The sequence below is a fragment of the Protopterus annectens genome, chromosome 4.part1 (assembly GCF_019279795.1).
Source record: "Protopterus annectens isolate FY-2018-M chromosome 4.part1, PAN1.0, whole genome shotgun sequence".
Classification (NCBI taxonomy): Eukaryota; Metazoa; Chordata; order Ceratodontiformes; family Protopteridae; genus Protopterus; species Protopterus annectens.
Window position 1 is genome coordinate 138,833,807 of NC_056734.1, and position 21,435 is coordinate 138,855,241.

Here is a 21,435-nt window from a genome sequence, read left to right on the forward strand (position 1 = left end):
AAAGAGGTCTATGTGAGGACATCCCCAGACTGCTGTTATCCTGAATATTTTGGTGTCCAGCATCCACTTGTGTGGATCCGAAAGGTTTCTGCTCAGACTGTCTGCCAGGAAGTTTTTTTTCCCTGGTAGAAACTGAGCTTGAAGATCCAGATTGCAAGCTAGAGCTGTGTTCCATAGATCCATGGCTAGTCTGCAAAGGGGGTAGGAATGAGATCCCCCTTGCTTGTTTATGTACCACATTACTGTGGTGTTGTCTGTCCGTATTAGCAGTTGTCCTGGTTGTAAAAGATTCCTGAAGGCCAATAGAGCTTTCTGAACGGCTAACATTTCCTTTAAATTGATATGCAGGTGCTTCTGATCCTTTGTCCAAAAGCCCTGCAAACAATTGCCTTGAAAATGGGCTCCCCAAGCATAATCCGAGGCGTCCGTGGTTAGAATCTGGGTGGCAGGAGGCAGACAGAAGGGTTTCCCTTTGTTTAGAGCACATGCTCTGGACCACCAAAGAAATTCCTTTTGAAGGCAAGGAAGGACGGAGATCAGTATGTCTAAACTGTGGCAATGCTGAGACCATACACTCTTTAGGTACCACTGTATTTTCCTCATGTGTAGTCTTGCATATGGTATGAGAAGGATGCAGGAGGTCATGTAACCCAAAGCCTGCAGGAATTTCCTTGCAGATAGTTGAGTTAGAGTTACCAAGGTTCTGAAAGTTGAAGCCAGCTGTAATTGTTTTTCGGATGTCAAAAATGCCATCTGGGTTGTGGTGTTTAGAAGTGCACCCAGAAAAGTTATCTGTTGTGATGGTGTTAAATTTGACTTTATGTTTACAGAGAATCCCGGGAACTTGAGGAGGTTCTGTACAAAGTCTAGATGCTGGAGTAAGACATCCTTGCTGTCTGCCTGAATTAGACAATCGTCCAGATAAGGGTAAATTTGAATTCTCTTGAGTCTGCAGTAAGCTACTACTGGAGCCAGGCATTTGGTGAAGACCCTGGGTGCAGTAGACAATCCAAAGGGCAGCGCAGAGAATTGAAAGTGCCTCGATCCGGCCTTGAACCCGAGGTATTTTCTGTGATCCTGCCTGATGGGAATGTGTAAATATGCCTCCTTTAAATTCAAGGTTACCATCCATGCATCTTTGGACAGCATTGGAAGTAGCTGCTGTGGAGTAAGCATCTTGAATTTTAGAATCTCTAGAAAGGTGTTCAAGACAGACAGATCCAGAATGGGTCTCCATGAGTTTTGCTTCCTTGGGACTAGAAAAAGCCTTGCGTAAAAACCTTTTCACATCTCTGAAAGAAGAACCAGTTCTATGGCATTTATAGCCAAAAGAGCTTCCACCTGGTTTAAGGCCTCCGTCCACTGATGTTTTGGAAGGTCTGGCCATCTGCTTGGCCTTGGCAAGGTATGAAAATGGAATTTGTAACCTCTTAAAACCACATCCAAAACCCATTTGTCTTGGGTTGAGTCCAATTTTGATAAAAGAGAGAGTTTTCCTCTGAGAGGGGCTTTCAGGCAAGAAGTTCCTGTAGCCCAACAGAGGGAGTCATTGAGTTTGTTTCATTTGAGATTTTGACCTGTCCTCTCCTCCCCTAGGGGTGGAAGCAGTCCACTGTCTTGGTCTATAAGCAGCTTGTGTTTGAGGCCTTCCTCTGGAGCGTCTATATCTACCCCTCTGAGGCCTGTCTGAAGTGGGAAAGGACCAATTTTTTGAAGGCCAATTCCTGCTAAATCTAAGTGGCTGTACTTGCAAAAAATCTTTAACTGTTTGCATGGATTTCGCCTTATCCTCCATCTTTTTAATCACCTCTTCAGCTTTTGATCCAAACAAAACATTATGCTGAACAGGAGCATCCAATAAATTAGCCTTTACTTGTTCAGGTAAATTTTGTTCCTTTAGCCATGCATGCCTTCTAATGACTGTGCCAGAGGCCGCAGCCCTACAAGAAGCCTCCAAAGCATCCAAATCCACAGTGTAAACCATGCTTCCCAACCTGTTCAGTGGCATGCAATAAGTCATGTAATTCCTTATCTGCACAGGCAGAAATGGAAGTAAGCTTTTGTTTTAAGACAGACAAGAGGAATTGCTGGTATTTAAGCATATGAAAATGACAGTTTAAAGCCCTAATGGACAAAGTAGCAGAAGTGTACACCTTTTTGCCCCATCTTTCTAAGGATCGAGAATCCTTTTCAGTAGGAATGGGATTTTTGGCAGAAGTGGCCTTAACTCCCTTAGGACCCTGAGAAATTGTTTCAGGGTCAGCAGCAGGATTATTGTATAAAAACTGATGGGAATCAGGAACCCTGTAATATCTATCAGGCTTAACAGGAGCAGGAGGAAGAGAGTCAGGGGTTAAGTTAGCCTCCGAAAAGGCATCATCCACAATATCCAAAACAGGAGGAATAGCCAGGGGTCTATGTTGGGGAAGAAGAAGAAAATCCCTCAGTCTTTTCTTGGATTCCGAATACTCCTGTCCTTCCCAGTGGAAATGTTCCCTCAATTCATGCAAAGTTTCCCCAAAAGAGAAATCCTCAGGGGGAGAAGCTGAAGGAATGGATTCTTCAGCATCAGAATCCTCATAAGGAGGGAAAGAATATTTCTGATCAGAAGAAGAAAAGTACAGTTTTGTACCTACCATAAATGTAGATGTCCGAGAGGTATGCATCTGCAGTCCTAACAAATGGGTTGTCCTGTCCTCAGGCAGCCCTTCGGTCGGCCGGATTCCAAAGTCTGGGTCTGGCCTCGGCTGATGTCGCACTTCACCCGACGTCATAGCTGCAGTTCTTCGGGTATAAAGGTATCAGCAGACGCCATTTTCCTCAGTGTTTCTTGCCCCAGATGCCAGGTGCCCTCTAGGAAGGCTAAATTTGGATAAATGTAAAAGTTTCCAAATAACAGAGAGCAAATAAAAATAAACATGTATGTACATATATACAAACAAATACACCATAATAGATTCCCCCAGCTAGCTAGAAGATGGGCAAATACCCTAGGAGTACCACAGAGGAGAAGGAGGGAGGGTAATCCTGACTGCAGATGCATACCTCTCGGACATCTACATTTATGGTAGGTACAAAACTGTACTATGTCCTTCAAGGATGCATCTGCAGTCCTAACAAATGGGTAGAATACCATAGCCAAACTGGGGGAGGAGGTAATAATAAGATTATGGTGTAGTTAAGATCCCTTGCAAAACAGCAGTGGCAAAACCTGCTTGGGATCTGGAATATAAGGGTAGATTATAATGCTTGGCAAATGTATGCACGGAGCTCCAAGTAGCAGCCTCTAAAATGTCTTTGGTAGCCACTCCTCGTAAAAAAAGCTGTAGTAGTGGCTGTAGCCCTTGTGGAGTGAGGTCTGATGTTTTCTGGAGTTGTCTTCCCATGGTAAGAGTAACAAAATCTAATGCAATTTCCTATCCACTTAGAGATGGTCTGTTTTGAAATTGCTTTTCCTTCCATTCCTGTTGCATATGCTACCAGTAACTGGTCAGTTTTTCTATTGCTCTTGGTTCTGTCCAGGTAGTAGCGCAATTGTCTATGTACATCCAAGGTATGTAATAGTCTTTCTCCCCTGTTCTGTGGGTTGGGGAAGAATGTAGGCAGGTGAATAGCTTGGTTTAAAGATACCCTGGAGACCACCTTTGGCATAAAAGTAGGATTAGTTCTCATGGACACTCTATCTTGATGGAAGATAAGGAAGGGCTGTACTGCCATTAATGCCTGTAATTCAGAAACCCTTCTTGCTGACGTGATTGCAAGCAGGAAAGCAGTTTTCCATGATAAGTACTGTAATTCTGCTGTTGCTGCTGGCTCAAAAGGAGGGAGTGTCAACTTTTCTAGCACAAAGTTCAAGTCCCAAGCGGGCAATGGTGGCTTCCTTGGTGGTTTTACATTTTTAATTCCTCTCAGAAACTGCCTGAGTAGAGGATGTGAGAAGACTGGAGGATCCATGTTGTATTCTGCTGAAATAGCTGATGCATGAATCTTAATGGAAGAATAGGACAGGCCATTGTGGAAAAGTTCTGCCAAATATTCCAGGATGTTAGCTATGTTTACCAGTGACACATTTTCTCCTTTTGCTGCACTCCAAGTGAGACATCTTTTCCATTTTGCTGAATAAGTTTTCCTTGTTGAGGGTCTGCGAGCCTCCAAGATAATGTCTTTAACCCTTTGAGATAAATCTGGGTTATTTTGTCTTATGCAATGTTCCAGGCAGCTAGCTGCAGCGTTTTTAGGTTTGGATGCAGAGTTTTGAAGTTGTTCTATGTTAGCAGTAAGGGAACTAGGGGCAGAGGCCATATTTGTTCCCGAGACATACTCCTCAGTAATGGGTACCAATGCTGCCTTGGCCAGTCTGGAGCTATCAGGATGATCCTTGGCCAGTCTTCTTTGATCTTCAATAGCACCTTGTGCATCAAAGGAAGAGGTGGGAATGCATATGCTGTCAGGTTTTTCCAACTGAAAGATAGGGAGTCCACCTTCCAAGCAAGTGGGTGGTATGCCCTTGTGCAGAAATTTTTCAATTGGTGGTTGTGTGGGGATGCGAATAAGTCTATTTCTGGTAGTCCCCATCTCCTTGAAATGGATTTGAAGATGTCTGGATGCAGCATCCATTCGTGGGCATCCGTGGTAGTTCTGCTTAGGATGTCTGCTAGTATATTTTCTTTCCCTGGTACAAATATTGAATGTAGCTGAATGTTGAAGCTCAGGGCCACATTCCAGAGGTCCATTGCCATCCGGCATAGAGGGTATGAATGTGTGCCTCCCTGTTTGTTGATGTGCCACATAACTGTGGTGTTGTCCGTCCTTATCAGCAATTGACCCTGTCGAAGAAACGGTCTGAATGTCTGAATTGCCAGTTTTACTGCCAGCATCTCCTTTTGACTTATGTGTAGGTTCAGCTGGTCTTGAGTCCATAAGCCTTGTATGCACTTGTCCAGCATGTGTGCCCCCCAACCGAGGTCTGAGGCATCCGTGGTGATAGTCTGGCTTGGTTGAGGGCTGTGGAAGGGCAGTCCCTTGTTCAATTGACAGGCCTGAGCCCACCATTGGAATTCTTGCTTCAGGCATGGAATTATTGGAATTTGGGTTTCTAGGCTGCGCTTGTGCTGAGACCATAAATTCCTTAGGTACCATTGCAACTTCCTCATATGTAGTCTGGCATGTGGAATCAATATTATGCAGGATGCCATGTAACCCAGGGCTTGCAGGACCTTCCTTGATGTTAGTTGGTTCTGCGTTAATGCCATGAAATAGAGAGGAAGGTGCTTCTGCTTTTCTGCTGTGAGGGATGCCATTTGATTTGATGTGTCCAGTTCTGCACCCAAGAAAGTTATCCTTTGGGATGGTATCAGCCTTGACTTTTTTATATTGACTGTGTATCCCAAGGCTTGTAGTAGATGAATGACCTTTTTCAAATCTTTTGCTAATTTGTTTTTGTTGTCCGCTTGTAACAGGCAGTCGTCCAGGTAAGGGTAAATTTGAATTCCCTGAAGCCTGCAATGAGCAATTACTGATGCCAGGCATTTCGTGAATACTCTGGGCGCAGTAGATAAGCCAAAGGGCAATGCTGAGAATTGATAATGCTCTGATCCTGCAAGAAATCTGAGGCATCTTCTGCAATTTGGTCGTATGGGGACGTGCAGGTATGCCTCCTTGAGATCTAGAGTTACCAGCCAAGACTCCTTGCCCAGCATGGGAAGAAGCTGCTGTAGGGTCAGCATTTTGAATTTTGGAACAATGAGATATGTGTTTAGAGCGGACAGGTCGAGAATAGGTCTCCATTGGTTTTCTTTTCTTGGCACCAGGAAAAGTCTGGAGTAAAATCCTTGCCCTTGTTCCATAGACGGTACCTTTTCTATAGCTCTCATCCTTATTAAGTGGTCTATTTGTTCTAGAGCTTTTGTCTTTTGATTTGGAGGTAGGTTTGGCATTCCTCTCTTCCTTGGTAGAGTATGGAAGTGAAACCTGTAACCTTGGTCTATTGTCTGTAAAATCCATTTGTCTCCTGTGATGTGATGCCAGTTTTCCGAAAATAAGGCTAGCTTTCCGCCTAAGGGTGCTTCTAGTTGTTCCCTGGTAGGCGGTCTCGGAGGCAAGTCACTGGGATTGTCCTGTAGAAGTGGTAGTGGCTGGATCTGTGGCAGTACTTCGCTGGTTGTTAGGCTGCCACTGATGTCCCCTGTAGGCACCTCTGGATCGACTCCTGCCTCTTGGGCGCCTATTCCTGCCTCTCTGTGCTCTGATGGTGTCTGGAAAGGACCAATTCTTGGAAGGCCAGTTCCTACTAAACCTTGGAGGCTGGACCTGTAAGAAATCCTTGACTGTCTGGACAGATTTTGCTTTCTCTTCCACCTTCTTCAGCACCTGCTGTGCAGGGGAGCCAAACAAATTGAGCTTATCCATGGGAGCATCTAGGAGCTTCGCTTTAACATGGTCTGGTAAGGACTGCTCTTTTAACCATGCATGCCTTCTGATCACTGTACCAGTCATAGTTGATCTAAAGGAAGCCTCCAGTGCATCATAGCTGCATTTTAAGGAATGATTACTGACCTGCTGAATGTTATGTACCATTTCCTGAAGAGATTTTTTGTCTAATGGTTCAGGCGAGGACAGTTTTTTAGTTAACTGATCTAACAAATTCCTGATACTGAATCATATGGAATTGACAGCTTAAGGCCCTAGCCGAAAGAGTAGCAGAAGTGTAAACTTTTTTACCCCATCTCTCTAAGGCCCTAGATTCCCTTTCAGAGGGGAGGGGGTTTTTGGCAGAGGAAGCTGCTACTGCCTTGGGTCTCTGAGAAATAGTTTCAGGATCTGCAAAAGGAGCCTTATACAAATGATAATGTGTGTCCAGAACCCTGTAGTACCTGTCGGGCTTAGCAGGGGCCGGAGGAAGAGAATCAGGAGGAGTACAAGCATCATTAAATGCATCATCCACAACAGTAAGTACTGGAGGAATGGCTGAAGGCCTATGCTGTGGCAAATGCAAAAAGGTCCTAAGCCTTTTCCTAGAGTCTGGAAAATCCTGGCCCTGCCATTGAAATTGTTCCCTCATAGCATGCAAGGTTTCCCCAAAATAAAATTCCTCAGGAGGAGAGGCAGAAGGAATGGAGTCTTCTGCATCAGAGTCCTCATAAGGAGAATAAGGGCCCTCTGGAGAGTTTGTATTTTCTGAATCATCAGAGGAGTAATCTGAAGAAACTGGCTCAGGGGGCTCTGCTCTAGGCCTCTTCTCTGGAGGTGGGTGAGAGGCCCTGTCAGGGTGAGGTTGGGATCCCCGGATCAAAGAAATAAGATCCTCTGCTAGACTAAGCATTTGAGTACTAGAGCTAGGCCTGTGAGAGGGGGTCTTAGCAGGCACATTCTTGGTTGATTTTGCTGCTTTAGCCCTGGCAAAAGCCTTAATCGACATGGATGCAGGGGGCCTAGCAGCTCCACGTGCAGGAGTAGATATATCTAAAGGAATAGTGTCAGATAAATCCTGTGAACCTGCAAGAGCAGGTGGGATTTCAGTAGCAGATTCAGCCATGCTGGATGAGGCCTCGGTAGGAGGCAAGTTTTCGTCCGAAGGACCGAGGACTCGGTTTCAGCCAAAACCGAGACACTCGCGGTTGACTTAACCGCGGTTTTGGCCAAAACCGCGGACCGCGAGTGTCGGTCCTTTTCCTTGCGCTTTTTAGTTAATTGCGAAGTCGGAGTTTCCGACGGCATGTTGGAAGCAAAAGCGGAGCCGAAAAACTCCTCAGCAAATTCCGACCGACGTCTAAGTGTCCGTCTGTTGAAAGAAGCACAGGCTAGACAAGCTGCTACGTCGTGGTCTGGGCCTAAACAAGGTAGACAGTAAGAGTGGAAATCTTTATGAGGTATTTGTTTCCCACAAGTTGTTATTCACTTCTTCTGACATTGGCTGAGGCAAGAAAGAGTCCCCAACGGGGTACTTAGCTTTTTAGAAGTCTTCGGTAGTAGTAATCTCTGGTTCTGACCGACCGGCACTTGCGAACAGCTTCTGCTTCGGGCGCCACGCGGCAAGAAAGACTGGGGAAAATGGAGTCGGCTGATACCTTTATACCCGAAGAACTGCAGCTATGACGTCGGGTGAAGTGCGACATCAGCCGAGGCCAGACCCAGACTTTGGAATCCGGCCGACCGAAGGGCTGCCCGAGGACAGGACAACCCATTTGTTAGGACTGCAGATGCATCCTTGAAGGACATCTGAGGAAACAGAAGCCTGATCAGAGGAATCATAATAAACATCCTGCCTTGGCCTTTTGTCTGGAGGGGGAAGTGAACCCCTAATCATAGTAAGTAAATCCTCCGCCATCTTGAGTAACTGTTTCTGTGACTTGGGAGCCGGTTCAGAAGAGGCCTGTGTTGAAGTCTTTGATTTAGAAGGAGTCTTTGCCTTTGTCTTTGGCTTTGCCTTTACTAGTAGCTAAGTAGGCCTGAAAACCCCTTCGGAAGCCGGTACCTGCACAGTGGCTCCGGACCCATCCGAAGGAGCATTGTCCGAAGGTCCTGCAACAGAAATATTTAAAGGCCTGGTTGGCTCCTCGTGAGAGTCCGTTTCGGCAGTCGGTTCTGAAATGGCCGATGACAGGGGCTGCAAAAGCGCCTCACTGACGACGGCCGAACCTGAAGCTGGCTCCGCTTGTGCACTATCATCAGATTTGGACCTCGGAGGCCTGTCTTTATCCTTGCGACGTTTGTGAACTCCGGTAGCCGGGACCGTATCCGACGACATTTTGTAGTTAAAGCGCCTACCGAAGTAATGAAAAGCAAAATCGTACCTTCGTTTAATTGTACGTTGATTGAATCTAGCACAAAACAGACAACTAGCTACGTCGTGGTCAGGGCCTAAGCAAGGAATTCAGTAAGAATGAAAATCCTTATGAGGTAGTTGCTTCCCACATGAAATGCAATTATTAACTTTTTCTGACATCGGAGTGGAGCAAGAAAAAAGTTTCCCCAACGGGGTACTTAGCTTTGAGTGGAGAAGTCAGTCTTCGGACCAAAGTATATGAGAAAAAATTCATCAGGAGTCAGCCGACCGGCACTTGCAAACTGCTATCACCGCACGGCAAGAAAGACTGGAGAAGATGGCGTCGGCTGTCAGCTTTATACTCCTGGCGCCCTGACGTCAGGGAGCATGGTTGAACAGCCGACGCTGGACCCAGACTTTGGGATTCTGGCCGACCGAGGGCTGCCTGCCGGCAGGGGAGAACCCTACAGTCATGACTGCAACAGTGAAACACGATGAACATCCAATACCCATGCATAAGGAATGAACGAGGATTAACAATATCAGATCATTTATTTCCTTGGACTTTGATGCCATACCTTTGTTAAGTTGCGCAACATAGAATGATTTCCTCACCACTGTAGACACGTGATGATGAAAGGCTAGAACACCATCTGTGCATGTCCCTACATCCCTGACTATTGGGTCAACTCTAAGGGGTGTGTTGCCAATATGATAGTTACCAGGGATGGATGACTTCCCAAAGGATACTATTATGCACTTCCTGGCATTTAGTTTTAGTCCATGGCTCTGACACCAGTTGCTTGTCTGTGTCAGCCCCTCCTGGAGAATGTGCGTCTCAGTGTGAGATTCAATGACAGCTCCTAATTTGCAATCATCTGCAAATTTAGTCAGCCAGAGACCACTGACATTGGCCTTGACTTCTGAGAAGTAAATGCCAAAAAGGAGCAGTCCAAGGACTGATCCCTGAAGGGACACCACTTGTGACTGGCCTGTAGAGGTGCTCTCTCCAATTCCAACTTCCTGGGTCCTGTCTGTGAGCCAGTTGGCTACCCACCAGGTGATATACACATCTGTATCCAACCTAGAGTTTGTCAACAATGCCAGAGTGCGGCATCATGTCAAATGCCTTGCCCAGGTCAAGGTAGGCAGTGTGAACAATTTTGCCCCTCATTTATTGCTCTGGTGACCTGCACAAAGTCCAACAGGTTGAGTAGGCATGATCTACTTTTGACTAAACGAAACTGGGTTGGTTCCAGTGTCTGGAGGTTTACTACATTTCTACTGATCATCTCCATGATAATTTTTTCCATGGCTTTGCATAAAAGACTAGTGAGACCTATGGGTCTGTAGTTTCCATGGTCTGTAGATGGCCCCCCTTTGTGCAGAGGGATGACTGTTGCTTTTCTCCATTCATGAGGCCCTGACAGGTCATGTTTCATGCTATTTAAAAGGCATCCTGGGATATTGTCTGGGCCCACTGATGCAGTGTTCTTGGTCTTAGAGACAGCATTAAAGACCTGTTCCCTAGTGATAGTAGGGGGAGTTATATTTGATATTTCCTGAGGGAAGGTTGAGGTGGAGAAAGGAGTAAAGTTGGAGCTAAATTTGTCAGCCAGGAGGTTTGCTATATCTTAAGGCTCAGTATACGTAGCTCCATTTACAATGAGCTCTGCACACAACTGTGTACTGCTTTTGAAGGTTGCGGACATAGCTAAAAAATGCTTTGTGGCTGTCCTTGGCCTGAGGGGCCAAACTTTCCTCAAATTTGGCTTTGGTAGACTATTTGTCCTCTGAGCTGACTGGCTGGTTTGATGAAAGTGCTTTTATCCTGCTAGGTTCTGCACCTCCTAATTTTTACCATGATTTTCTTCCTTCTGTTATACATCCGACTAATTTTATTTCACTAGGGTGGCTTGTTTTGAGTTAGTTCTGTACTTTCTGGCGGGTAGAGCTGCCTCTATGCAGCTATTAACATGCTTGTAAAGGGTTTCTGTGAACAGTTCTGCATAGGCATAAGTGTTCTCAGGGTTTATAGGGGCTTGACATTTTGCCAGGTTCTCACTTAATATCAGGAGGTTAGCCTTAGAATAGTTCCTGAATATTCCCGGTTGAGCTGGGGGTCCAGGTTTTATTTTTACTTCAAAGGAGACCATTTTGTGGTCTGACCTTACCAGGGAAGACATGACATTAGGGGATGCGCAGCACTCTCCCATATTAGTGAGGACCATATCCAGTATGGTTGCACCCCTGGTTGGTGTATTGACTATCTGGTCCAGGGAGTGTGTGTTTACAAAATCCAGGAATCTCTGTGCATGTATGTTTGATGTCGCATAGGATTCCCAGTTAATAGTGAGGTAATTAAAGTCACCCATGAATATGGTATTGGGTTGGATGGTTAGTGTTTCTAATAAGTTTAAATACATGGTATAGATTTTCCTAGGTTATACAGGGGGACCCATAGCTTGCAAGGAAGTGGTATTGTATTTTACCTATGGTGATTTGAACATGGAACAGCTCACGTGCAGTGTCCTGTTTGACCAGCTTTGAAGTACATTTATTTCTGATGTAAACAGATACACCTTCACCTTTAGTCCCTGCCATTGAAGTAGCTGGATTAAATGTGTGGAAGGCATTATAACATTGCACTGTTGTGCTCTCTGTGGCTTTAAACCACATCTCCGAGACCGCAAGGATGACAACATTATCTAGGTAGAGAGAGCTTCCAGGGAGTGGAGTTGTTCTGTTTAGGCTCCTAGCACTGAGCATTAATACTTCTAGATCATAATTACTTCCTCCCTGTGGGAGAAGCAAGTAAAACACATCCCTTCACTCCTCTCCCTCTGACGCTGCCAGTACTGAGGCTATTAGTTTAAACCTAGTCACCTGGGACACAGTTGGGAATCTGTCTCGTGTGTCACAAAGCCAGGCTTAACCATTCAATTAACCTGACTGTTTGAATGCTCAAGTGAGGCTTGCCAGACTGGTGAGTCTAGAAATTAGAAGTTATGTACTCACCATAACGTTCCATCTGAGTACGTGACTTCATTTGGATGCAACCTGTGGGTATCGGATCTGACTTCGGATCCGAGCCGGCATTTCAAAAGCTTAGGATCCGAGCTCCTAGCTCCTCCCTCTACCCATAATCCCCTGCCAAGCCCTAACTGACCTCAGATTGAGTTTGCCTAGTGAATACTAGTATAAAAATACCTGAACACAGGAATAAACTCTTACTCTATATAGGTCAGGGGGATGGAGGGGGGGAATGGTTGCATCCAAATGAAGTCACCTACTCAGATGGAACGTTATGGTGAGTACATAACTTCTAAATCTGAAGTAGGCAGACTTCATTTGTCTGCAACCTGTGGGACAGAGTCCCCAGCTACCTAAATCTTGGGCGGCCGTCATGGAAGGATGTTCCGGAGCACCGCAGAGCCAAAGGATGCTCTCCCCCTGGAAACAACATCCACCTTATAATGAGAAATGAAGGTATGAGACGAGGCCCAAGTGGCTGCTGCACAGATATCATCCAATGGCACTCGGGACTTAAAAGCAGCTGAAGTGGAAACTGCCCTAGTAGAGTGAGCTGTAATCCTCTGAGGAGCAGGCCTACCTGAGGTGTCATAAGCCTGCAAAATACAATTAGCAATCCATCTCGACAGTGTGACTTTGGACACTGCTTTACCCATAGCAAATTTAGCAAAGGAGACGAACAGTTGATCTGATTGTCTATGACCAGCCGTTCTGTGAATGTAGAAGCGCAATTGTCTGTGAACATCTAAAGAATGCAGCTTATATTCTCCTTTGTTTTTATAGTTGGGGAAAAAAACAGGCAAGTTGATTGATTGGTTAATATTAGATTCCGAAGAAACTTTTGGAAGAAAAGAAGGATTGGTCCTGAGGAACACCCTATCGGGGAAAAAAGGAGAGGTAAGGCGGTTTGAAGCATAGAGCCTGGAGTTCCGACACTCTTCTGGCTGAGGTGATGGCTACCAAGAAGGCAGTCTTCCAGGAAAGGTACTTTAGATCTACAGAAGCTGCAGGCTCAAAGGGAGGAGCAGTAAGGGCCTGTAGGACTAAAGATAGGTCCCAAGGTGGCACAGCTTCTTTGACCAGGGGCCTCAACAGAAAAACTCCTTTAAGAAAGGTCTTGCAAAGTTTTGCAGTCATGAGGGGAGCTGACTCATGACCCACATGATAATGGGAAATCGCTGCCATTTGTACCTTTACCATGGAAGAACTGGCCCACTGATGAAAGAGGTCTGTTAAGAAATCCAGTACCACCGACATTGGTGCAGAAAAAGGATCAACATTGTTCTGAGTCGCCCAAATAGAAAACCTTTTCCATTTGCTCCGGTAAACCTTCCTAGTGGAAGGTTTATGAGCCGCCACTAAAATGGCCTTGACTGGTGACGAGATACCGGGAGTCCTAATCAAGGATGGAACTGGTGCAGCCAGGCTGCCAATCTCAAGGTGTGTAGATTCGGAATCGGGATCCCTTGAGGATGGGAAATGAGATCCGGGATCGGATCTAGAATCCAGGGCGGATTCACTTTGTGAGACCATACATAAGGAAACCAAGGCTGACGAGGCCAGAACAGGGCAATGAGAATCATTCTGCCTCCCAAACTGTTGGCTTTCTGCAAGAGCCTCTGCATTAGAGGTAGTGGAGGATAAGCATAAAGGAGACCGGGAGGCCAAGCATGCACCAGTGCGTCTCTCGGGGATTCCCCAGGTGGGGGAAGCAGAGCGAAGAAACTGTCACATTTGGCGTTTGAGTGAGAAGCAAAAAGATGCCCCCAGACGGCAAAAATCTTCTTCGCTACCAGAGGATTGAGAGACCATTCGTGAGGAGAAAGAATGGTGCGACTGAGCTTGTCCACAAGGACGTTGGACCTTCCCGGAATGTGCGTTGCTACAAGAAAGCGTTTGGTGGAGATTGCCCATCCCCAGACTCTCATGGCCTCTCGACAAAGGGGATAGGACCTGGTTCCCCCCTGCTTGTTGATGTACCAGACTACCAACATGTTGTCCGTCTGGATCGCAATAGTCCCTGCAGGGAGAAGGCTGTGAAGTGCTTGCAACGCTAAGAGCACCGCCCTCATCTCCAGGACATTTATATGCAACGAGGTCTCTGAACTGTTCCACGTGCCTTGGACAATCTTGCCCGCAGAATGCCCCCCCCACCCGAGGCGAGAAGCGTCCGTGGTCACCGTGGCTAGGGGGAATGTTGCACAAAAGGGTCTCCCTGCTAGGAGCTCCGGTGACTGGAGCCACCAAAACAGGGAGTCCCTGTATGCCTTGCTGATAGCTATCGGGCTGTTGAGAAAAGAGTACAGCGGAGACCACTGGACCTGTAGGGTCCATTGAAGAACCCGCATGTGTAAGCGAGCATGGAGAAGTGGAATAGCTGCTGCCATTGAACCCAGGGCCCTCAGGACTGAAGCCGCCATCGGAAACAGTTGCAGGACTGCTGTGATATGACACCTCAGGCTGGACAGTCAATCTGGAGTGAGGAAGGCCCGCATTGATTTTGTGTCCAACCTTCCTCCTATGAAATCTATGAGCTGTGTGGGATGCAGTAAAGATTTTTCCATGTTTATGGTAATGCCCAGCCTCGGGGCTATAAGGAGGAAATAGTCCCTGGCCGAGCACAGTAGATGCCGTGATGATGCCGTCAGGAGCCAGTCGTCCAGGTACGGGAAGACCTGTATTCCCTGGAGTCTCAGGTGGGCCGATACCACTGCTAGTACCTTGGTGAACACCCTGGGGGCAGAGGTGAGACCAAAGGGAAGGACCCTGAACTGGTAGTGGCTGGCTCCCAGCCGGAAGCGAAGGAACCTCCTGGACCGTCTGTCCATCCAAATGTGGTAGTACGCGTCCTTGAGGTTGATAGAGCACATCCAGTCGTTCTCCAGCAAAAGGGGGAGTATAGATTGTAGAGTGACCATCCGGAACTTTTGCTTGGTTACAGACAGGTTCAGCAGGGAAAGGTCTAAGATCGGTCTAAAGTCCCCCGTTTTCTTTGGCACCAAGAAGAACCTGGAGTAAAACCCTGATCCGGTCTGATCTCGGGGGACGCGCTGGATGGCTCTTTTTTCTAACAGCTGCTCGATTTCGACAGCTGCTGCCTCCCTTTGGTCGGGTGGTACATCGGGGAGGCTTCGGGATCTGGGGATTTTGCTCAGGGGAATGGCATAACCTCTGGATATCACACGAAGCACCCAACGGTCTGACGTGATTGACTCCCAAGATGTCAGGTGCCTCGAAAAACGCCCCCCGACTGCCTCCAGAGATGGACAGCCGGGCAACCCTTCAGGGCTGTTGCGTGGGTCTGTCAGAGAAGGGTTCTCTGAACCCAAAGTTCCTAGGAGCCCCTCTGCCTCTAGGATGGCGACCTCCCTGTCCTCCTCTGCCACGGAAGGACTGGTTGTCCGGAGCAGGTTGGGATTGCTGCGACTTCCGGAACCACATCTTCTGTCCCTTTTGGTTCTTCGAGAAGGACCTCTGGGGAGCTGAGAAGCGGACTCCGACGGCAGACAGCGTCTTCCCGTCCTTCTCGCTCTGGACTAACGTTTCACGAACAGTTTTGCCAAACAGGGCAGAACCATCAAAGGGGGCATACGCGAAGGTCGCTTTGAAGGGCTCTGCAAAGTCAAAGTGGCGGAGCCAGGCCTGATGCCTCATGACGAGGCTCGCTCCACTAGCTCTAGCGGCTCCCTCAGTTGCATGAGATAGTAGCCGTATAGAAGTATTAGAAACTGATCTGAGAGTGGCCATACGGGTGGAGTACACGTGCTTGTCCTCTGCCGACATGGACTCTGGGGGAGATGCCGCGTACTCTTTAATCAGGTCCCGTTGCATCCTGATGACATGTGCCATGTAGTTCAGCGCTCTCAAAGAGAAGGTTGCTGAACTAAAAGCTCGCTTCCCAATGCGATCCATTGAGCGGGACTCTTTGCTCGGAGGATGCATAGAGGGACTTTCCTGGGCTAATTCCCTCTTTGTGGCTGCGGCCATCATCATAGCATCTACCGGGGGGCCCTTGCTCCAATGAGTGCGGTCGGCCGGTGGGTTCAGGATTCGGTCCGGACGCTTGGGGACAGGCTCAACGGTGTCCGGTTCCTTCCATGCTCTGGTGGAAATAAGGTCCACCAGAGGATCGGCAGGAGGGGACACCCAAGAGGTAGATGGGCCCGCCTCGAATGCCTCCAAGAACACAGACTCATCTGTGGAGGCCTTGGGGGCAGACCACCCCCCCTGATTCTAAGCATCTCCATAATGTCTCCAAAGGAGACGTCCTCCGGGGTGACCTTGGGGAGCCCTCCCCTTCATCCAAGTCTGTGTCTTCGGTAATGGACTCAGGGGAGTCCACGTGTCTCCTTTTACACTTACGCTTCCGGGGCACTTCCTCGGGGGGAGTGTCTGAGGAGTCCTCTTCAGCAGCCAGATGTTCCAAAGGAACTACTTGAGACATCAAGGCGGGCTGTCCCTGGGATCGGCTGATGGGAGCCTGGCCCAGCTGCAAGGGAGTGCGAGGTGAAGCCGCGGCAGGGACCGGGGGTCCGGTAGTCCTCAACAGTGCCCTTTCCACTACGTCGAAAGCAGAGGGAGAGCCGGCCTCTCTAAGCCCCGAGAGCCGACCCCCACTCGGATCCGACGCACGGATCAGAGCCGAAACCGTCGGATCAGAGAGACCGATGCGCTCCGACCTAGACGGAGTTGAAGACACACCAGCTCCCTCGGATCCGAGGCTAGGCCCTCGGCTCCGAGAGGTCGGGTCCGAAGTACCCGAAGCACTCAAGGGTTGGATCGGATCCGAGGTGCGCCGACCAATCGGATCCGAACCATCCCTGGATCCAACTCTGCCCGGCTCAGACAGCTCCGAACCCGGGAAACGGGTCGGAGAAGGAGCCAAAGGGGCGAAAAATGGGGTCGAAGCCCCTTCCGGTTGGGGGGGGGGGCTAAGAGCATTCCCATTTGCATCTGGGCCTGGATGAAACGCCTCATCATCCGGTCCATGTCTGCTTCTGACATTGAGAAAGTGGATCTAGATGAGACCACCGAAGCGGACCTAGAGAGCCGCCTCGGGGACCTCACCGAAGAGCTAGTCTCCCCCTCCTCGGGTCCGGAAGAGAACCGAGGGGAATGGAGCCGAGGAGGAGGCGATCTAGAAGACACAGGAGAGGCCCACTTAGACGGAGGGGCCAAGCTTGAGGTCTCGGCCCGCCGTTTGTGGTGCCTCTCCTTATGTCTCTCCTCCTGTCTCTCCTTCTCCCTAATGGTCTCCCTATCCTCCGGCTTCTTGGTGGGAGGTTGAGTCCCTGCCGGGGAAAGGGAGACCGTAGCACCAGTAGAAGGTTGCTGGCTAACAGGGGCAGAGGCCGAAGCCGCATCTGGAGGGAGAAGTCCCGCCAGTACTAACTTCGACCTCCGCTCCCTTAAAGCTCGGGGGTTGAACCCTGCGCATATGGTACAACCAGATGACAGGTGTTCAACCCCCAAGCATTTAACGCAGCGAGTGTGGCCATCAGCTGGGGACAGCTTGTGGCCACACTCGGTACATTTCGAGAAAAGTGCCTTAGGGGCTTCTGCCATGTTACACCCTATAGGCCTAACACACAACAAAAAACTGAAACTCACACAAACTATGCAAAACCCGAAGAAAAAGTTTAAGGTAAAGAGAGGAAAGCCTAAAACACACACACAACTGTAAAAAAGAGTAAAACTTTAAAGTTTTCCTGTCAAACTTATCTGAGCAATTTGCTGCCAGGAGCTCGAGGAATCCGTTGCTACTTGAAACGCGGCAAACGAAATCGGAGGTCAGTTAGGGCTTGGCAGGGGATTATGGGTAGAGGGAGGAGCTAGGAGCTTGGATCCTAAGCTTTTGAAATGCCGGCTCAGATCCGAAGTCGGATCCGATACCCACAGGTTGCAGACAAATGAAGTCTGCCTACTTCAGATGAAACGTTTCCTCAACAGATGATCATAAAAGGGAAACCACATTTGTTGAGGCCAAAAAGGAGCCAGGAAAATTACTCTGACAGCATTGCTTTCTGAATACATTTCAGTATGCGATTATAAAGGGGAAATGCATACAGCAGCCCTTGAGACAATGACAGACATCACCCATGGGTATCTGCCTCCTTAAGGAATTAGGGAAAAAAAGTTATTGCACTTGGTACTGGCAAGTCATGTGAACAGGTCATTGCAATGATTCCCCTAGCAATAGAAAAGCAGCTGTGGACATGCCCAGGGACCATATACAAGTCACAGCATATCTGCTGAGTGCGGCCACTTGCAAGTTAGCTCAAACAGGTAAATTCACTGTCACAAGGAGCAGAGAAATTATTGCCTATTCCCATATCCCACTGCTTCCTGACATAGGGGATATGACTGGGCTCTTGTCACTTGATGCATCATACCACTATCACACAAGTACGACAACTGCACCCTGTGTAAGGAGGTCCTGAAAAGTCTGCAATGCCGGAAGGACAGCTCTTACCTTTAACTACAATTTATAAGCAAGGTGCCAATTGCTGGGACACAAGTCACCTCAATGCATACCTCAAGCAATACCCAACACACCAATGAAGACACATGTATGATGACTGTGACTGATAGAAGGGAGAGGGTCAAAAATGGCAGTCCTCTGCTGAGGATGGGTTAATGCAGCCATCACTGAAGATATCTGCAGTGACTTCTTGATATCTAGCCTAGTAATTCTATTGGATTCTCAAAGTCCACTGTCGTACTGCCATGTAAATTCTGGCTATGGGTATCATGGGGATGACTGTCACGAAACCAGTGCTCTCAATAAGGTAGCAGTTGTCAGACAGAAGCCTGACTTAGAGAAATTCTGTCTACTGGAAAGCCAGTTATTTACAATCTGGTGTCCAGGTGAAATCCTATGAATGTCCATGTCTATATGTTGGCTCCATCTGCAAATTCAGTGAGTTCACTGTAATTTCCAAGGACAGGCATAGCTGAAGTAAATTCCTTTTTTTGAATTAGGCAACCTACCTGAAGTTGTCATTATGAACCAAGTATCTGGGTATGAATAATTTTCAGTGGCTTAAGGCGAGTTGATACTGCTGCCATGCATTTAAGAGCCTGAGGACTGTGGTGAGGTTAACTGCAAGGATCTGAACAGATAACTAGCTTTTACCCCAAAACAAAGGCATTTAGAAAGTTAGTTTTGTCTTTTTTTATATGTAAAGAAGCATCCTGGAGATCAAAAAAGCACATTCAATTTTCTTCAAGTTATGGAAGAAGCGAATGCACAGTGACTATCCAGAATGGCTTTCTATATGCAGAGATTTAGGACTCTGAGATCCAGTACTTACCTAAGGTGCTGGAGCTTTTTGGCAACTAAAGAATCTGCAATAAACTCCAGAGTACATCTGGTCTGGTGGGATATCCTTGATTAGCACCGTTCTAAAAGATTGTAGACAAAAAATTTTACCACATTTGTTACTGTAGAGCATATGGTAGTAAACAGGTGGGAGATCTCAGAATCGCTAGAAAGGAAACAGAATAGCCTCTGAATACAATTTCCCTTATCTATTTGCTGTGTGTGATGACTAGTCAGGCACAATGATGCAGTGATTTATGGCATCCAACTACCTGTAGATGGTCAGGCAAGGCCTTAAGTGTGTTGTGAGGGCTACAGATGCCCTGATTTTGTGAGCTACCTCAGAAAGTGGGTGTGTGTCAACTGGGCAAACTCCCTGTAGTCTATTACTTCCTGTCAGACTGCTGTTTATACTGTTGGTACTGGGACTTGTTGAAACAGATGCTCGTTACTTACTGGTATGGGAGCGGTGAACCTGATTGCAACAGCCAAGTGTTTTTCCTTCTGGCTTGCTCTTAAGAAACATCTTCACTTAAGGTACAAAAAAAAGGAGAGGACCCTCATCATACTGGGTACTGGCAAAAGATACCCTTAATTTTAGTGCAAATCCAGAAAGTCTGAACCATGCCTGCCCTCTTAACGGCTATGTCCATCTCAGCTGCCCTCGTTTCTCCATCCTGTGCATTGTGAAGCATCCTTTTAAACAGTGACTTAGTACTTGCTCACAGTTGCCACACATGATTCAGTCAGCCTGTAAAGATCACTGTGCTGTAAATTTCTGCATTTCGAGGGTGTTCTCTGCTAGGGCTCCCCGAAATCTTATAGTATGTCAGGTAGTTTAAGGCTCTGAAGGACTTGGGATTTTTCCAACACCCATCACAGAACCCTTCTCTAGAGGAAAATTATGTGGAACTCAGAATCCCTACTTAGTGACAGCAAATACGAACAGTCAGCAAGGGGTGCAATATTCCAGTGTGGCCTGTCCTTAGGAGGATCCCATCCAGTCTCTCACTGGCTCCAGAACATCTGGTTCAAATCCACTCTCTCTGCAACACTAAGTCAATCAATCTACTTGTGGGAGGGGCTACTAGTCTAAGACGGATGGCCCAAAAAGCCTACTGAAGGATCCCTTGAACACAGGAGGTGGCGTCTATTTGCCTATGATTCCCTCTGTATCATCAGTTGAGGATTTCACCAAACTTTGCTTTCAGGAGGTATTGTGGGGAACCCTCCCTTCTCAAAAAGATCTGCATTTGGGATGGGATGGGAGACTCCATTGGGGAGAATTGGTGCCCACTCTTGCACATCCTCTTTCTCAGCATGTTTAGAGTGGACTCAATTTAGGTGCTTTTCTAAGACCTTCGGCATCTAATGAGGCTCTCTGGTGCTGGGTCCTGCTGGGATAGAAATGGATGACTCAATATCTCAGACTGGTTGGTGTCACAGGGTAGAGCTAATGTGGAGCTCCCTCCAGCACCACTGCCGAGAACCTGGATGGTTTCTTTGGAATCAGGTCCTCAAGCTTGGTCACAGGTGTCAAAAGTCTGTGCAGAAGACAACTACACCATCACTACTGCAGACTTAAGGGTTAGGTGCTGATGCTTGGCCACAGCTGTCAGAACAGTGTACAGAAGATGACAGCATCACCACTGTTGCTGGCTTAAGGGTCAACACTAAAGTGACCGAAGAGTCATAGTAACAGAAGGTGGGCATAGTGTTTAAGCACGGAGGGCTGGAATGCGGACACTGCCAACAGTGCATGACAGAAGGGGTCAGTGAAGATGTCAGTCAGTGACCTCTGGCCAAGTGGTTATACACACTGGTGAGGGTGCTGAATACTGGTGCCAAGGGCTTTCACACAGATGGAATAAAAAAACTGTGCTAATTAGAACAGCAAGGTACATTCAGCTCCAATATTTGCAGTTCTAAAACTTGGCCTGGATTCAGAGCAAGTTAAGTGGAAAGGAAGGGAAGGGCTCAACGCTTGCCACCTAAGAAACAGGATAGTGGGAGACCACCACCAAGCTCCTGTTTGGCCTTGACTACGGCTTTCATCATCTGAACCCAGCCAATGTTCACTGTAAGGTTCCATACCAATCTAGTGGAATGCATGGAAAGAGCTAAAGATGGTCTGAATTAACTATTTAGAGAGCTCCCCTTCAAGGAGAGGATTGCTATTACTCTGGTGTCTGGTTCAGTCAACACACTTCCGGTTGAAACTCCAGCTAGAGAAAAGGTGACAGGAATATGAGAGGATCCTACAGGAAAAGGGGATATTATTTGAGAAGCTCTGGTAGTACTAGCTTTCTTCCTTGGT